Raw genomic sequence first — 18,055 nt, forward strand, 5'->3', positions numbered from 1 at the left:
AAAATAGTGCTCTTAATTGCTGAGCCACCTCTCTAGCCTTATGTTTTTGAGACAGAGCCTGTCACTGAAGCTTACCTTTTGCTGAACTGGCTAGCCATCAAGCCCCAGGGATCTGTCTCTGCACCCCAAATGCTGGGGGGTTACACATATATGCCACCTGAGTGCTAAAGGTCCCAATCTTGTCACTCATATTTGTGCAGCAGGTACTTTACCCACTGAATCATCTTCCTAATCCTTAGCCTCGCCCCCTTTTACTTATTTTGTGCACAATCAACATGGAAGTAAGAGGACAACTTGTAGAAAATATATCTCCTCCTACTACCTGTGTCCCAGGGACTGAACTCAAGCCATCAGGCCTGGAGTCAAGTACCTATAATCCATTTTGCATCAGCTTTTTTTTTAACTTATATTTTTTAATTTATGTGTATGAGGGCTTTCCCTGCATGTCTGTCTGTATACTATGTGTGTGCCTAGTGCCCAAAGAGATCTAAAGAGAGTATCACATCCCCTGTAGTTGGAGATACAGTTATAAGCCATAACTTGAGTGCTGGAAATCAAACCCTGGTCCTCTACAAGAAGTGAAAGTCTATTAATCAATAAGCCCTCTTGTCAGCCCTGCCTGCATCAGCTCTTTGGTTTCTTCTGCTTAGAAGGCTGCCTCTCATTTCCACTTTTTTTCCATTTTTTAGTACTCAGCTCTAAATACCACTTCTGTGATGCTTTTCCTACTGCTTCCTTTCAACATCTCCTTATACTCACATAATGCCAAATACAAACCACAGTCCAGGTGCTAGAGAGATGGCTCAGCAGTTAAGAACACTACTCCTCTTCCAGAGGGCCTGAGTTCAATTCCCAGCAACCACATGGTGGCTCACAGCCACCTGTAATGGGACCAGATATCCTCTTCTGGTGTGTCTAAAGACAGCTACAGTGTATTCACATATATAAAATAAATAAATAAATCTTAAAACAAACTAACAAAAACTCCACAGTCTATTTAGCTAGCTGTATACCTTTTCTAGTAGACTGAAGCTCTGTTAAGGCTAAATCCTTCAGCATGTCAAACTTAAATTCAGGGTTCCCCAGACACTAAATTAGCTAACTGTTGTATTTAATCAAGCATCTACATGCATATTTTGAAGATTAGATAAAGAAATCCATATTTACCTTATTTAAACATGGAGCAGTGGAAGTAAGAAGCCTGGGTTTAATGATATGTTTTGTCTCTTAGCTGTGAGCCCTTTAGGCAAAACAATCTCTCATAACCTCTGTTTTCTTTATTTGGGGGGGGGGGGCATTGAGACAGGGTCATGTGGCCCTGGCTGTCCTCACAGAACTTCACTGGCCTCTGCCTCCCAAATTCTGGGATTAAAGGATTGTGCCACAACTCTTGTCTAACCTCAGCTCTCCTATCATTAAAATTAGGATAGAAAAGTACCTAACCCTAACCTGCAGAATAAGTGAAAACATACTTACCACCTCTGGCACTATGCCCAAAAACCTTTAACCCTAAACACCACAACAAAATTCTACCATATATTTGACATGGAAACTCTATTTCCTTTGTGTGGGTGGTTTTCTTCTTTTCCAAGACAGGGTTTCTCTGGCTGTCCTGGAACTCTCTTTGTAGATGAGGCCAACCTGAAACTCACAGAGGCCCACCTGCCTCTGCCTCCTGAGTGCTGTGATTAAAGGCGTGCGCCACCATGACCAATAGAAACCCTATTTTCTAAAGATGGACTGATACACGCCTATCCCACATCTTCTTTTTTTTTTTAAGATTTATTTATTTTGGGGGGTGGGGGGGGAATAGGGGGGGAGTGTATTGGGGACTTTTTGGATAGCATTGGAAATGTAATTGAGGAAAATACCTAATAAAAAAAAATTAAAAAAAAAAAGATTTATTTATTTTATATATTTGGGTGCTCTACGTACACCTGCATGCCAGAAGAGGGTATCAGATCCCATTACAGGTGGTTGTGAGCCACCATGTGGTTGCTGGGAACTGAACTCCGGACCTCTGGAAAAGCAGTCAGTGCTCTTAACCACTGAGCCATCTCGCCAGCCCCTATCCCACATCTTCTTAACATGACAATGACAGTCCTCCTGAGTGGTAGAGTTTTTAAGTTCCCTCCTCTTGACATGAAGGAAAATTCTGTGACTATTTCAACCTAGAGAATACTACAGAACTAACATGTTGTGGCACCCAAGGTTTTATTATAAATAACACCATGCACTTTCACCAATTTCCATGAGATGTTAGCTCTTATACACACCTACCACACCATGACTTAGGTAAAGTCATGGAAAGGTCACATTCTAGGCCAATCATACAGGGTAAGGTCCAGATGGCAGCCAACATCAACATCCAAGACATGTAAGAAACTTGTAAGGATGAGGTAGGGGCGAGATAGAATTTTACAGTTGGGGCTGGGGAGATGGCTCAGAGGTTAAGAGTCAGGTGGTAGTGGTGCACGCCTTTAATCCCAGCACTTGGGAGGCAGAGGCAGGTGGATTTCTGAGTTCAAGGCCAGCCTGGTCTATAGAGTGAGCTCCAGGTCTGTACAGAGAAACCCTGTCTCGAAAAAACAAAACAAAACAAAAAGTACTAACTGTTCTTCCAGAGGAGCTGAGTTTAACTCCCAGCACTCGTGTGGGGCTCATAACTATCTGTAAGTGCAGTTCCACAGGAGTCAACCCTTTTGGCCTTTCATATACATGGTATATAAACATACATGCAGACAAAATATCCATACATGCAAAATACATTTTTTAAAAGAAATATCGGGCTGGAGAGATGGCTCAGTGGTTAAGAGCACTGACTGCTCTTCCAGAGGTCCTGAGTTCAAATCCCAGCAACCACATGGTGGCTCACAACCATCTGTAATGGGCTCTGATACCCTCTTCTGGTGTGTCTGAAGAAAGTGTAATATAAAACAAATAAATCTTTAAAAAAAAAAAGAAAGAAAGAAAGAAAAAAGAAATACCGAAGAGACAGATTAGTGGTTAATCTTCCAGAGGTCCTGAGTTCAGCTCCTGCCAACCACACAGTGGTTCACAACCATCTATAATGGGATCTGATTCCATCTTCTGATTTATATTTATGTAACTACATTTACATATTTACTTAAATACAGAGCACTCATATACATAAAATACTTGAATAAATAAACCTTAAAAACAACAACAACAAAAAACTTTTCCAAAAAAAAAAAAAAGGAAAGAAAAGAAAAGAAAAGGAAAGGAAAGGAAAGGAAAGAAAAGAAAAGAAAAAAAAAGAAAAGAAAAGAAGTACTGACTATTCTTCCAGAGGACCTAAGTTCAATTCCCAGCACCTACATAGTAGCTCATAACTATCTGTATATAATTTCAGTTCCAGGGGATAGATACCCTCTCCTGCTCTCTGAGCATACCAAACTCGCCACACTTGGTACATAGACATACATGTAGACAAAACACCCATACACATAAAGAATTATAATTTTAAAAACTTAAAGTCTCGTATTATAGCCAGGGTAGCCTCAAATTTATAGCAGTCTGCCTCGGTTTCCTAGCAAAGTGCTGGCAATACATGTGTGAGCCGCACAGCCTACCATGAAGAACCTGGGAAAGACTGAAAAAACATTTGTTGACTTAATAAGTGAAGACCCCAAAGAATGGTAAACAAACCAAGGAGCTAACACAGACCACAGCAGATGAGTTATGCATATGTAAATGACAGAGCAGAAGTCACTCTGTCAAGGAATACCAAGCAAGCCAGGCAGTGGTGGCACACGCCCTTAATCCCAGCATTCAGGAGGCAAAGGCAGAGAGGCAGAGGCAGGCAGACCTCTGTGAGTTCCAGGTCAGCCTGGTCTATAGCCTGAGTTCCAGGACAACCAGAGCTACACAGAGAAAACCTGTCTCAAAAAATAAAAAGGAGGAAGAGGAAGAAGGGAGTGAGGGGGGGGGAGGAAGAGAGAGAGAGAGAGAGAGAGAGAGAGAGAGAGAACACGAGAACGAACCAGGCAAAAGATCTTGGAGAAGAGCAAGAGTTTGCTACCAAAGAAAAACCAGGATAAAGAAAGCCAGGCATGGTGGCACCTGTCTATAACCACAGCATAGCACATGCTCCAGTGGAGGTAAAAGGACAACTCAGTCATCTTCTTTACATGGAACCAAACTCAGCTCATCAAGCCTGCACCTGCTAAGCCAACTCACCCGCCCTGTACAGCAATGTTGAGGGCGTCAGAACCTCAGATGAGACTGCCTCAAAAAGGAGAAGGAAGAGAAACAGAAAGAGTAAGGATAAAGTAGTGCTGGACTTTAACCTTATTCTCAAGTCACACAAGTTAAGGATATTTACCAATGGAACTCAAACATAAGAAGTGGGAAATGGCCTGCTGTGTCCGGTCTTTACAATGTTAGCTGGAAGGCTGACTGCACAGCTAGGGAAGGATGGGAATGCCCATGTCATTTTGTTAAGGAAAAAAGTATTTTCATTTAAACCCTAATTGGAAACCATGCCTTTTCTAAGAGTTATTTTTATTATTGAGATGGGATCATCGCCCCTATGTTGGCCAGGCTGGCCTGAAAATGTCTGGGTTCAATCTTCAGCCTCAGCCTCCATGGTAGCTGGGGATACAAGCATGGGCCATCTCCTGTTTTAAGAATGGACTTCTGGTAATTAATTAGTGCTTTCGATTTCAGTTTTCATGTTGATCCTATTGAGAATCCATCTAATGAAAGCTAACCAAGGATCAAAAGAAGCTAACCTAAAACCCACATCGTTAGAGAAAACCACAAATATAAAGCTCATCTCAAGGATGGCACACACCTGTAGTCCTAGTCCCAGGAGGCAAAAGCAGGAGGATCTCGAGTTCAAGGCCAGCCTGGGCTATATAACAAGACCACATCTAAAACAAATAGCAACACAACACACGTAAATAGAGCCAGCCACAGTGACATACACCTGTGATTTCCGCACCTAGAAGACAGAGGCAGGAAGATTACCTTTCAATACCACTCTTAGCTGTACAGTTACTTTGAAGCCAGCCTAGGCTACAAGAGACCCTGTCTCAAACAAACAGAACCTCACAAATACACACTATACAACACAAATGCTTTAAAATGCAGAAAATGTAGAGCTGGATGCAAAAACACATTGCCTTTAACCCCAGCACTTAAGAGGCAGAGGCAATGAATCTCTGTGAGTTTGAAGCCACCCTAGTCTACATGGCAAGTTCCAGGCCAGCTAGAGTTATATGGAGACCTGGCCTCAAAAAAAAAAAAAAAAAAAAAAGGGGTGGGGGCTGGTGAGATGGTTCAGTGGTTAAGAGCACCGACTGCTCTTCCGAAGGTCCTGAGTTCAAATCCCAGCAACCACATGGTGGCTCACAACCACCCATAATGAGATCTGACGCCCTCTTCTGGTGCATCTGAAGACAGCTACAGTGTACTTGAATATAATAAATAAATTTTTTAAAAAAGGGAAAAAAAGGAAGAAAGAAGGTCAAGTGGTTGTTGCACATGCCTTTCCCCCAACACTCAGGAGGCAGAGACAAGCACATATCCAAGTTTAAGGTTTAAGGCTAGTCTTGTCTACAGAGTGAGTTCCAGGAGAGCCAGAACTACACAGAGAGGAACCCTGTTTCCGTGGGAGAGAGGGAGAGAGAGAGAGAGAGAGAGAGAGAGAGAGGAGAATATGAGTATAACCAGAAGAGAGATACAATGTTAGCAGACACAGATAAAAGCTAACTGTGCCTACTAAAAAGAGGTGAATGCTTCATTTGTTAATGGTGATCATAAGGCAATGAGCCTACATTTTCAAAAGAGGAATGACTTATTATATATGTAATATTCAAAAAACAGAGCTGTCGAGCCGGGCGTGGTGGCGCACGCCTTTAATCCCAGCACTCGGGAGGCAGAGGCAGGCGGATTTCTGAGTTCGAGGCCAGCCTGGTCTACAAAGTGAGTGCCAGGACAGCCAGGGCTACACAGAGAAACCCTGTCTCAAAAACCAAAAAAAAAAAAAAAAAAAAAAAAACAGAGCTGTCAAAATAGCACAAAAGGTGCACAGAAAATGTAGCCTCATCATTTAGTCATATGCTACTACTAGCACTCATTTCTACCATGATGAGCACAACAATCCCATAAGGCATTTAAGCCTCCAAGTTATCACTCACCTACTGTTGATCTAGAGAGGTAAGGTGGTGAATAAGACAAAGGCCCTACTTTCCAAGAGCTTACACTAAAAGCTGGTATCACAAAGACGCATTTGTGGCTCAGGTCCTAGTCTGTCAGATTCCAGAGCCTGCACTTTATCTTTCAACCATATCACTTCTCACTGGAGGGGGATGGGGCATGATTCTCCCTGAAAGTACAGAGCCACACATGCAGGCTAATACAATTGCTAGAGCAAGGAATTATTTCTCTCTGTTAGTGGTCCAGCGCCTTTCCCCAATTCCCAAGACTAAAGACTATGATGTAAGCATTTAACATACAATACCAACAATTTCCGACTTCTTTCCCTAAAGTCTCAGGGTAAAACTTACAGAGGGTGGGATACACAGTAGATATCCATGATATTCATGAATACTCAATGAAGTTCATGAAGGTGAAAGCTTAGTATTACACTAAGAAGTAAATAAAAGACAGGGGTAGAGTCTGAACCTCGACTTTGAAACAAATTTATGTATCCCTGGATGACCTTGAACCATCTATATAGCTGAGGATGACTCTGAACGCCTGATCCCCTGCCTCCACTGGGATTACAGGCAGATACCACCATATCTGTAGCACCATATATGATGCTAAAGATCAAATACATGATCTTCATTCATGCTTAGACAACCAACCTACAAACTAAGCTACATCCCCAGGCCCGGAATCTGCTTTTTAAGGACAAATATAGGAAGAAAATAAGCCTGGTGTGGTGGTGCACACCTTTGATCCCAGCACTGGGGAGGCAAAGGCAGGCAAAGCTCTGTGAGTTCCAGGCCGGCCTGATCTACAGATCAAGTTTCAGGGCAGCCAGTGCTATATAAAAGAGAGACCTTGTCTCCAAAAAAAGGAAAATGGAAAGCTTACCCTGAGAATATAACTCAATGGTAGAGCTTGCCTACCATATGAGAGTCCCTAGGTTTGACTCCAAGCACTACATTAAAAGGAAAGAGTGGAAACAAGAATGAGGAAAAACATAAATATACTTGCTTTTGTTGTTTTGCAGAGCTGGTATTGAACACAGAGCCTTGTACATAGAAGGAAATCAAGCCACATCTCCAATACTTTGAATATATTTGTTGACAGGACAATACAAAACACTGTCAAAAGAGGACTGGTGGTACACATTTGTATCTCAGCACTTGGAAAGGAGAGGCAGGAAGATGCTGGGTTCTAGGCTTCTCAGCAAGCATTATGGGAGAGGGGGAGAAACTATGGGAGAGAGGGAAAAATGGGGTTTTAGAACTAGATAGAGTTGACTAGAAGATGGCTGTGTCACAGTTTTTCTATGAAAAATCACTTAACCTCTAAACCTTATTTACACATATGTAAAACAAAATAAACCTACAGTTGACTGCCACAGTTACAGTGTTTATTAGGGAACAGAGATTCAACAATATTACTGCAAATAGAAGCCACACTCCTGTGTCTAACTTCTCCCACCTAGCTGTCCTGTACGGATTTCCTGTCCGAGTTTGTGTTATATGCAATGACAAACAGGATCTTTATTTCTTCTGTGTACCACCCTTTGTGCTAGTCCCACTTCCTTATGACAGTCTGAGCCCATGAATGGCTGCTGTGGAAAATTACTGCTGTTACCCGCTGAGTAACAGGCAGAGTCTGGAGAACATGCTGATGAAACTGATGTTAAGTCACCAAATCTACAAGGTTTTGGGCTTCTGCCATATCTTCATTGAGAACAAAGAAGAAATAAGGAGAAAACACAAACAGAGAACATTTTGTCTGACTCTGAGCCAGCAGGATGCTCTTGCAGTCCCTCCAGGCACAGGCAGACAGCCCTGCAACAGCAGAGTTGTCCTCCGTCTCTTTCTCAGAACTTCCCTCACTTCCATGACATGCTACCCCAGTTCATCCGTCTGTCAATGTGACAAGTTCCCAAATTCACCAAGAAAGAGGGTGAATGCATTTTTATGTGGTGGCAACTACTTGCTCACAACCTTCTTCTTGCTAGGAACTAAACAAAAGGTTTACTTTTGTCAACCAGCACTCTACCCAAGCCACATCCAGGACTCCCCACGGTCTTATTAAATTAATGTTGATCTATGTATGGGTCATATACACCAGCCAAAACACCTCCCCTCTACCATAGACCACACATATCTGTGGTTAAAAAGGACAGGGAGTTGGATGTGTTGACAACATGCTTTAATCCCAACATCTACGAGTCAGAGAAGCAGGAAGATCACTGAAGGCCAGCCTAGTCTACACAGAAAGCTTCGGGCTAGCCAGGGGACAAACAACACCAGCAACAATCAGGGGTGGAGCCATAGCTCTACGCGGTTAAGAATGAATACTGCTCTAGCAGAGAAGTCAAATTTGGTTCTCAGAACCCTTAACAATCTCACCGCTGCTCTAACTCCTGGGGATCTAAAGCCATCTTCTGACCTTTGCAGGTCATGCACTCATGAACACACACACATTTAAAAAAATGGAATCTTAAAAGTTTAAAACCAATCAACCAATCAACCAAAAAACCAAGATGAGAAAATGATGAAGAAGCTACATTAAGGATTTGGGGACAGCTCAGTAGTGGAAGGAGCCCTGGGTTCCATATGTCATAACAGCAGCAGCAGCAGCAGCACACATAGGTCACGGGGAACAGAGTATGGGAATTAATGATGTATGATCATTAATGCTTGGAGTCAGAAGAGAGCTGGAGGCTAACAGAGGGTTAAGGGGGAAAAGAACAAGGAACTGTGTGTGCCTGAAAACTCAGTCACCAGCACAGTCAGAAAAGCTACAAAGAAAAAAGATGAAACTGAAAAGTAGTCCGGTTGAAGATGTGAATTTGGAGGCTTGAGAGCGCACACCTTCAGTTCGGCACTTGGAAAGCAGAAGCAGGCAGAGCTCCGAGTCTGAGGCCAGCCTGGGCTACAAACATGAATTTACCTAGAAAGATTTCTTTTAAGGAACCAGACAGACAGACAGACAATACCCACCCCCCAGTCATCTCTAAATGTTCCACAAAAACCACCACCAACACCAACAAAAACCTAAACAAAAAGAAAAACAAACCCACCATAGCCCATCATAAATTTCATATGCATCATGAGACGGGAAGACACGACACAATCTGTCACTGACCAGGAAACTTTAAAGCATCTGTATTTCCTATTACTGCCCTATGAAAGCAGTCGGGACCCACACCTAAATCTCAGGGTAATTTCAGGACCTCTAACCGGAAGCACACGAGGCGACCCCTGCCCACACGTCCGCCTCAGTTTCCCCGCTGCTAACACTCGGCCTAGGCACTGAACCCGAGTCTTCCAGGGGCACAGCTAAGTCGGTTCCGAGGGAGAGTTGCCACCTGCCGAGACGCCCGCCGCTGCGTCAGGCGCAGTTCCTCCCGGTCGCCGGGAGCCGCCGGAGGGGGTGGGTCTGTCACTGTCACGCGCGTCCCGGGTCGCCGTGGGAGCAGCCACGCCGCGGCGGCTCGCCGCCCCCACCTGAGGCGGCGCCTTCCCCGCCGCCTTCCCCTCAGCCCGTACCCCGCGGCCTCCACCCAAGAAGCAGGTGAGCGTCCGCCTCGCCCGCCCGGAGACTCGGAGACTCGCGCCCCGCTCACCTGTCTCGCGGCCACCTCAGCACCTCGGCAGGTCAGGCTGGCAGCTGCCTCCTAGTCGGCGCACTGCTGCCCTTCTGCGCACGCGCGAGCCGCAGAGCCGGCGGCCGTGGGGCATGCTGGGGGCTGTAGTTCTGCGGGAAGACTGGCCCACCCCAGGTTCCAGGCGTCCTTTGGAGGTACCCCAGGCACCCGGTCCGTGATGCAAGCAACTCGTGGTTGCTTGGGAGCAGTCAGGATGGAGTCAATGCACAAGTCTTCTCTTTCAGGATCACAGAGCTGGCTTCTAGACCAGATTAATCTAGTTTTCCATCAGTCACAGGCCCTGGGGAAAGCAGTAATTGATTGAGGTCATGACTAAGAAGGAAGCGGTGTGTGGAACCTGAGTACCTGCTTTTGAGTCACTCGTAACATTTTGCGCATCCATAAAAACCCGGAACTTACGGTTTCTGTGAGAACTCAATGTGTATGGAAAACATTTAAACACAGCACCAAAGAACAATCCAGAAAGATGGCAGCTGACGCTGTCACTGCTGGCAAAGGAATCTAATCTGAAACCCCCCTTCCCTCATTTCAGAAGGGCTATCAACAGCGTTAAAGGGACATCTCAGCCAAATCTGAAAAGACACTGACTACGACCAACACCGGTTTGAACTGTTGGTTCGTACTTGTGCCCAGGTCAATAAAGCAAAGTCTACAAACCACAAGGTGGACTCAGTCAAGACCTGGCCGTACAATAAACAGCTTACAAAGCACATTAGCGGGTTTTTCACATCACCCAAGCACAGGAATGGGCTAAACACAGAATGGATGTTATCATTCTCATTTGTTTCAAAAATTCCTTCCCTGAGAGACTTAAATATTTACTAGATTCTTATAAGGTGCCAATGACGAATCGAAGTACGACGATCTCAGCAAAGTTCAACCAGGAGAGCCGATGAGTCTCTTAGGCTTACTTACAGAGCATAGATGATAGATTGCATACAGGAGCATGGGTAACATGCAGCCATACTGCCGTCTTCACCCAAAATGGAATATGGCTTCCCCACAGCTCAGGACATGGAGCCCCTGAAGCATATATGACCCAGCACATCCAGAGATTTTTGAGGTCATGTGCAATTAGGGTAGAACTGCCTCCAATGGCTGTGAGGAGCAGCTGTAATCTCAAGTCTGGGGTGGGGAGGGGCGGACAGTTGCCCTCTTCAGTCCCTCCTTCTATGAGGGAACGCCAACAGTCCAGAAAGCCCCACCGTGGTGACTGCTAGCAAACAGGCACGGTTGACTTTCTGACGGAAGTGTTTAGAGAAGGACCCCGATGGAAATAGCAGGAGCTAGTAAGTGGTAACATGGAATCTGTGTTGATTACCTAAGAAGTCTGTTTGTCTTTTCAGTCACAGCACCCTTTTAATTTGTGTGACTCATCCCCAACATACACATTAAAAATTGAAAGATGCATGTGTTTTATTGTATGTGTATTATTAGTGCTTTGCCCACATGAGTATGCATGTACCATGGTGCCTGGTGCTTGAGGAGGCTAGAACTGGAGTTTCAGATGGTCCTGAGTCACCACGTGGAAGCTGGGATTGAACTCAGGTCCTCTGTTAAAGCAACAAGTGCTCTTAATCACTAAATCACTGAGCCAACTCTAGCCCCTCAGTTTTTGCGTGTGGTTTTTGTTTTTTTTTTTTATTTTTGTTTGTTTTTTGTTTTTGTTGTTGTTGTTGTTTGTTTTTTTTTGTTGTTGTTGTTGTTTTGAGACAGGGTTTCTCTGTGTAGCCCTGGCTGTCCTGGAACTCACTTTGTAGCCCAGGCTGGCCTCGAACTCAGAAATCCACCTGCCTCTAACTCCCAAGTGCTGGGACTAATGGTGTGCACCACCACTGCCCGGCTCAGTTTCCATGTTTTAACATGGTTTCTTCACATACCTTTTGCTGACCTGGAGTTCCCTGTGTAGAGCAGGATGGCCTCAAACTCCTAGAGATCGTTTGCCTTTGCCTTCTAAGTTGCTGAGGTTAAAGGGGTGTGCCATCAAGTCTGCCTTATGAAACATTTCTCATTTCAAAATGCTACGTAAGAACTGTGCAAATATGTTTAGGCTACATGAGAGGCTGTCAGTCAGGAAGAGGAGAAAGAAAACAAGCACACTAAAACCGGTTTAATGCCCCTAGGACAGTCAGTGCCCAGGCAAGGCTCCTTTCAGTTTTAGCAGTGTCAAATACACATAAGACGGGACCTTGTGTATTGACATAATTCAGCCAAGCTGCACATGTGTGTGAGAAAACTGGCACCTGCCTCATGATGCAGAGTAAGTAGGAGAAGCCTCACCAGCTAAAACCAAAGACTGCCATAGAGTTCTTTGAATCAAAAAATGTGCCATTTCAAGAGCCGACAGAAGCTGGGCATGGTGGTTTAGCCTTTAATCCCAGCACTCAGGAGCAGAGGCAGGCAGAGCTCTGAAGCCGGCTTGGTCAATAGAGTGAGTTCCAGGACAGCCAGAGCTAAGTAGTAAAACCCTGTCTCAAAACAACAACAACAAAGTAAATATGTATTTCTCCTAGGCTGTCACAAAAGAAATGAAGCTGTTTGTATTGAGACAGAGCTTCAGTGTGCAGCCCAGGCAGTTGTGGAATTTACTATCTTCCTGCCTCAGCACTCATGAGTGCTGTGATCACAAGCCAGAAAAGAATGTAGTGTGTGTGTGTGTGCATGTGTGTGTGTGTGTGTCTCCAGGTCTCATGTAACCCAGGCTGACCTCAAACTTTCTTTCTTTCTTTTTTTTTAAGATTTATTTATTTTATGTATATGAGTACCCTGTAGCTGTACAGATGGTTGTGAGCCATCATATGGTTGCTGGGAATTGAACTCAGGATCTCTGCTCATTCCAGCCCAAAGATTTACTTATTATTATAAGTACACTGTCGCTGTCTTTAGACACACCAGAAGAGTGCATCAGATCCTGTTACAGATGGTTGTGAGCCACCATGTGGTTGCTGGGATTTGAACTAAGGACCTCTGGAAGAGCAGTCAGTGTTCTTACCTGCTGAGCCATCTCTGCAGCCCTGAAATGAACATTTTTAAATGAAAAAAAAAAAAAAAAGGTCTATTATTCTCTTTTTATCCTTGGGGGAAAACCAAGCAACTCATTTACCTAATGAACTATGGGTTAAAATCTTACCTGAACCTTGTCTGGACTTTACATTAAATTTCAGACATATTTACCTATAATCTTATAAACAGCACTATCCTAATTAGAACATTTTACAGACAGCTGCCTTATTAAAGTTTAAAAGCATGGAAGAGGTATTACACTCAGAAGTTCAAAAGACTTTTCCCAGTGCCCTCAAGCCATGGCAGTGAAGGGTGAGCATGAGGAGAGGAGGGGGGAGGGGACATCAAGTGGCAGCCTTATGAGGCATCTCTTCCTCCAAACCCACGATTCATCTTACTGTTGGATATGATCCATGTATTTTTCAGGGATTCTCTTGTGAAGATTAAGAATGAGGGGGGCTCTGAAGTAGGTCTTAAATTCTTCTATAACCTTTGTCCTAGTTGTCACACTCAGGTGGTCTCCTGGGATGGCTTTAGCTCAGCTTCTTGAGGTAGGACTTTTCTTTTCCATTTATGCATTAATAATTCTATTTATTTCAGGGTCTAGAGAGGTGGCTCAGAGGTTAGGGGCACTGACTACTCCTCCAGAGGACCCAGGGTTCAATTCCCACAGCTGTCTGTATCTCCCTCAAAGGAGTATCTGACACCCTCAAAGAGATGTGTATGATAGCAAAACACCAATGCACATAAAATAAATAAATTATATACTAAAAAAGTTATATTTATTTCAGTCTGTGTTGTGGGGGGGGGGGGGGACACATGCCATGACGTGCCTGGAGAGGTCAGAGGACAATGTGCTCGAGTCCTGTCTTCTTCCACCATGTAGAGTCAAAAAAATCAAACTCACGGGCTGGGTGTGGTGGTGCACGCCTTTAATCCAAGCACTCAGGAGGCAGAGGCAGGCGGATTTCTGAGTTCGAGGCCAGCCTGGTCTTCAAAGTAAGTTCCAGGACAGCCAGGGCTATTACAGAGAAACCCTGTCTCGAAAAAACAAAAACAAAAAAAAAAAAATCAAATGCACGTTGATCTTGGCAACAAGCCCCTCTGTCCACAGAGCCCTCTCAACAGCCTCTCGTGTTTTGGGAAGGAATCACATGTATCCCAGACAGGCTTTGAGCTTTTATAGGTGAGACTATATACCTAATCCCTAGGTAGAGGTGAGACTTTCCACGATTGCAAATCACCACCCACTCACCATGAAACTCTTTCTTTCAGACAACTGGCCTATCAGCTTTTAGTTCTAGCACTCGACACTTACACTAGAGAGGTAGGGGCAGGTGGATCTCTGTGAGTTTGAGGCCAGACTGGTCTACACAGAGAGTTCAGACAGCCAAAGCCACAGAGTGAGACCGTTTAAAATTTTTAAAAGTTGGCTTATCAGAGTTTCTCTGTGCGTATAGCACTTACAAAGTAATTTGTCACACCAGATTCCCAGTGGAGAAACAAAATTCTAATTGCCGTCGTCTCTAGTTAGAACTAGCTGAACTTACAAGATAAAATGTCCATCCACTGGGCTACATCTGCAGTGAAGGACATACCTTGTAAGTTATGTATGTGAATTGCAGTATCTTAAAATACATGCCACAGTGACTGCTGCAAAATGCTGTTCTCCAAGCTCACAGCCATTACCATCTTAATCAGGGCAGACATGAATCAGCTGGGTTAAAGTCATGTACTATCATAGCCAGTTCCCTAATTTTTTTAAATTATATTTTACCCATTTTGTGCCATGATATGTATGTATTTGTATGTATTTGTGCCAGGGCATGCACATACATGGAGGTCCAAGCCTTTCTTTATGAAGATCCTGGGGATCAGACTTAGGTTGTCAGGCTTGGTAACAAGTCCCTTCACCATTGAGCTATCTCACATGTCCCCCACTCCCACCACACGCCCCCCTTTGAGACTAAGTCCCTTGTAACTCAGGCTGGGTGTTAGGACTACATGGGTCCCACCAGGCCCAATGTATGCTGTATTTGGGGATCAAACCAGGACTTCTGGCATACTAGACAAGCACTCTGTCAACTAAGCTACATTCTGTCTTCTTTGGTTTTTTGCTAGGTTACCCAGGCTGGCTTTGAATGTGCCTTGTAGCCCGAGCAGGCTTGAATAGCCAGATTACAGGGCTTCCTTCAGAATCTTTTAGAGGAAGCCCTGGTAACGTGCACAAGGGAGCTGGGGCAGGATCAGTTGAGCATAAAACTGGGAGACTTGCCTTGCCTGGGCAACAGTGAAACCTTCAAGAGGGAGATGGAGTTGGGGGAGTGGGGTAAAAGGATGCAGATATGGTGTTCAATAGGTTTACAAAATGCATCTTTTCTGGGCTGGGGAGATGGCTCTTTTGGCAGGGTGCTTGACACACAAACACATGGACCTGAGGTTCAAACCCCCAAACCTACATAAAAAGACAGGCAAGGTGGCTGTAATCTAGCGCTAGGGAGAAGGGACCAGGTGGAGGACCTTGGGCTTCTAGGCACTTACTCTAACCCAATCAGTGAACTCCAGGTTTAAACAGACTGTCTCAGTAAGCTGGAAAGCTGTCGAGACAGCCCAGTAGGCAAAGTACTTGCTATGCTGATAGGGACAGAGAGTCCTTGAGCTCAGAGATATGCACTAGAGAAAGCAGGAATGTTACACAGAGCTGTCTCTTCGGAAGAAAGATGTATAGCCTGTTGTGATGGTTTGTATATGCTTGGCTTAGGGAGTGGAACTATTAGACGGTGTGGTCCTGTTGGGGTAGGTGTCACTGTGGGTGTGGGCTTTAAGATCCTCATTTTAGCTGCCTGGAAGCCAATATTCTGCTAGCAGCCTTCAGATGGAAGATGTCGAACTCTCAGTTCCTCCTGCACAATACCTGCCTGGATGCTGCCACGCTCCCACTTTGATAATAATGGACTCAACTGCTGAACCTGTAAGCCAGCTCCAATTACATGTTGTCCTTATGAGTTGCCTTGGTCATGGTGTCTGTTCACAGCAGAAAACCCTAGGACACCTGTTTTCTGCCCAGAAGACTGGGGATGGAAGTGACTAGTAGGATGCACAATGGTATGGCCAGGTCACACCTGGCTCCCCCAGACTTGATGTTTATCTCAGTCATCCTCCCCAGACCCTTTGCTTATCACTGTTCCTCAGTCAATCTATAGAACCCTCTATATGGGAGAAGTCACGTGCACTTTACAAACAGGACCAGAGATGTTTTATAGCCTGATGGCCTTTGTACTATTTGTATGATTGAGACACCAGGTCCTTGCCCAGACCCTTAAGATTTCATATGTATGTACTTTACAAAGAGCTTTGGTGTAGTTATGCCTTAAACATTATTGTGTACATGGGACTGAATTATCACCAAGAAACTTTTTCTAAATTGCGCTCTTCTTAAATATGCCTAAGTTAACTGCCTGGTGTCAGATGCGAGAAGCCTGAACCAACACCAGTTACTGAGTCATGCTACACTGGACTTGTTCTTGACTCATGGGGATCAACACTGTTGGCCATGGTGTTTGCAGAGACCCCCATACTATGCAAGTACAAAGATCTGCAGTTTGACCCTCAGCAACCACAAAAGAGCCAGGCACAGAAGTGGGAACTTGGGAATGCCAGGACCACAGGAAGATAAGAGACAGGAGATCCTGGAGACCTACTAGAGAGTCTACTAAGTGTAAAGGACAGGTGTTGGGCTCAATGAGACTGTCTCAAAACCAAGGTGGGCAAGGGATGAGGATGCCCAATGTGAAGCCCTTAATCCCAGCACTTGGGAGGCAGAGGCAGGTGGATCTGAGTTCAAGGCCAGGTCTAGAGTGAGTTCCAGGACAGCCAGGGCCACACAGTGACCGTCTTGAAATACCAAAAAAATAAATAAATAAATAAATAAAATAAATAAAAGACACCCAGTGTCAATCACTGACATTTGACAGATGCTCTGCACCTCTGGCTTTGCTGCAGGAGGATTCCTTTACTGAAGGAGGGCCAAGTTCAGCATAGTACCACTGAGACAGATTTTTTTTTTTTTAACACTGATTATCTCAATCTGTACATTGTGTAGTCTGTGGGAATTATCTCCACAGCAATCCTCCTGCCTCAGCCTCCTTTGTGCTGGGGTATCAAGACAAGTTGAGATTCTGGATACCTAAGAGCACAGACTTCCTCCTTCAAACACTCCTGACAACGACATTGTCTTTAGCTCCTTCCTAGACAGAGGTTGGGGTTGTAGGTCACACTCAGTTTTTCTTCCTGGACCATGATATCAGTCTTCTACTAAACAGCACACCTGCCATCTCCACACCCTGGAGGCTGAGGTACCATTTCAAGGCCAGCATGGAGAAGTCCACATACACTAAGACCTCAAAAGATGCTGGGGTCTTAAAGTCAGAGGTTTCTCTTTGGACCCAATCAAGATTGAACAAATACTGAATGTGGCATATTATCAGGTGACCTTTCAGGACACTACTACCATGTTTCCTTGCTGCTACTGAGTTTAAGGTTTGTTTACATTTTTCCTTGCCAGATGAAATCTCAGTTGTTACCAAGTTGCTTAATTCTCCTAGTTCTTTTCAACTAAAAATCTGATCAACAAAATCTTCATGTCTGTTTTGTGGCAGAGTCTCTGGACTGCCCTGAAACTGCGTATGTTGGTCTGTGTACCAGACACTCATCTGCAGAGATCTACAGAGCTCTGGCCTTGCAGGAATGGCCAAAGAGTTGGGCTTTCTGAAGGGGAGGGGGGGACTAGGAGCGAAGGTTGGGGCCACCTAGTGTAAGTGACCAGGCTTGGGCAGCTTCTAGCGGTTAAAGCTTCAGGAGACGCTCTGGATGAGCTTTGGTGAAACAGTTCCTGAGCCTTTGTTCCTGTGGACAGGGTGGGGTGGGGTGGGGGGTCTAAAAGCAGATCCTTTCTATTGGCTTGGTCTGGGATGTTAGGGATGCCTCATCTGCATGTGGAGAGCTTCGGGGCCCCTACACGTCTGATTGTTTGGGGTCCTCGTGGTCACGTGACAGTGGTTGGGAGGTAAGACACTGTCCTCAGGTCTGAGGGTACAGGTGTTTCTGAGCCCACTCAACCTTACCAAGTTTCCTGGCAAGGTCCACTGCCCCACAGTGTAGAACAAACAGGTTGACCTGGCTCCTTCTGCCTCCTGAGTGCTGAGATTAAAAGTTGTGGGCTAC

The 18,055-nt window shown here is 44.8% G+C and overlaps 1 protein-coding gene across 3 annotated transcripts in view; it reads right to left on the reverse strand.

Moving 5' to 3' along the window:
- The window catches only part of Sgsm3 (small G protein signaling modulator 3), a 34,300-nt gene extending 24,409 nt beyond the window's left edge, over window positions 1-9,891 (reverse strand). For all 3 annotated transcript variants that reach the window (XM_021183977.3, XM_085831769.1, XM_085831770.1), the window contains exon 1: window positions 9,788-9,891. The gene's annotated coding sequence lies outside the window, so the exon portion shown is untranslated. The remainder of the gene's footprint in view (window positions 1-9,787) is intronic.
- Window positions 9,892-18,055: the final 8,164 nt, after the last annotated feature.

The sequence above is a fragment of the Mus caroli genome, unplaced genomic scaffold (genome assembly GCF_978045245.1).
Source record: "Mus caroli unplaced genomic scaffold, Mus_caroli_1 scaffold_16, whole genome shotgun sequence".
NCBI classification, from domain to species: domain Eukaryota; kingdom Metazoa; phylum Chordata; class Mammalia; order Rodentia; family Muridae; genus Mus; species Mus caroli.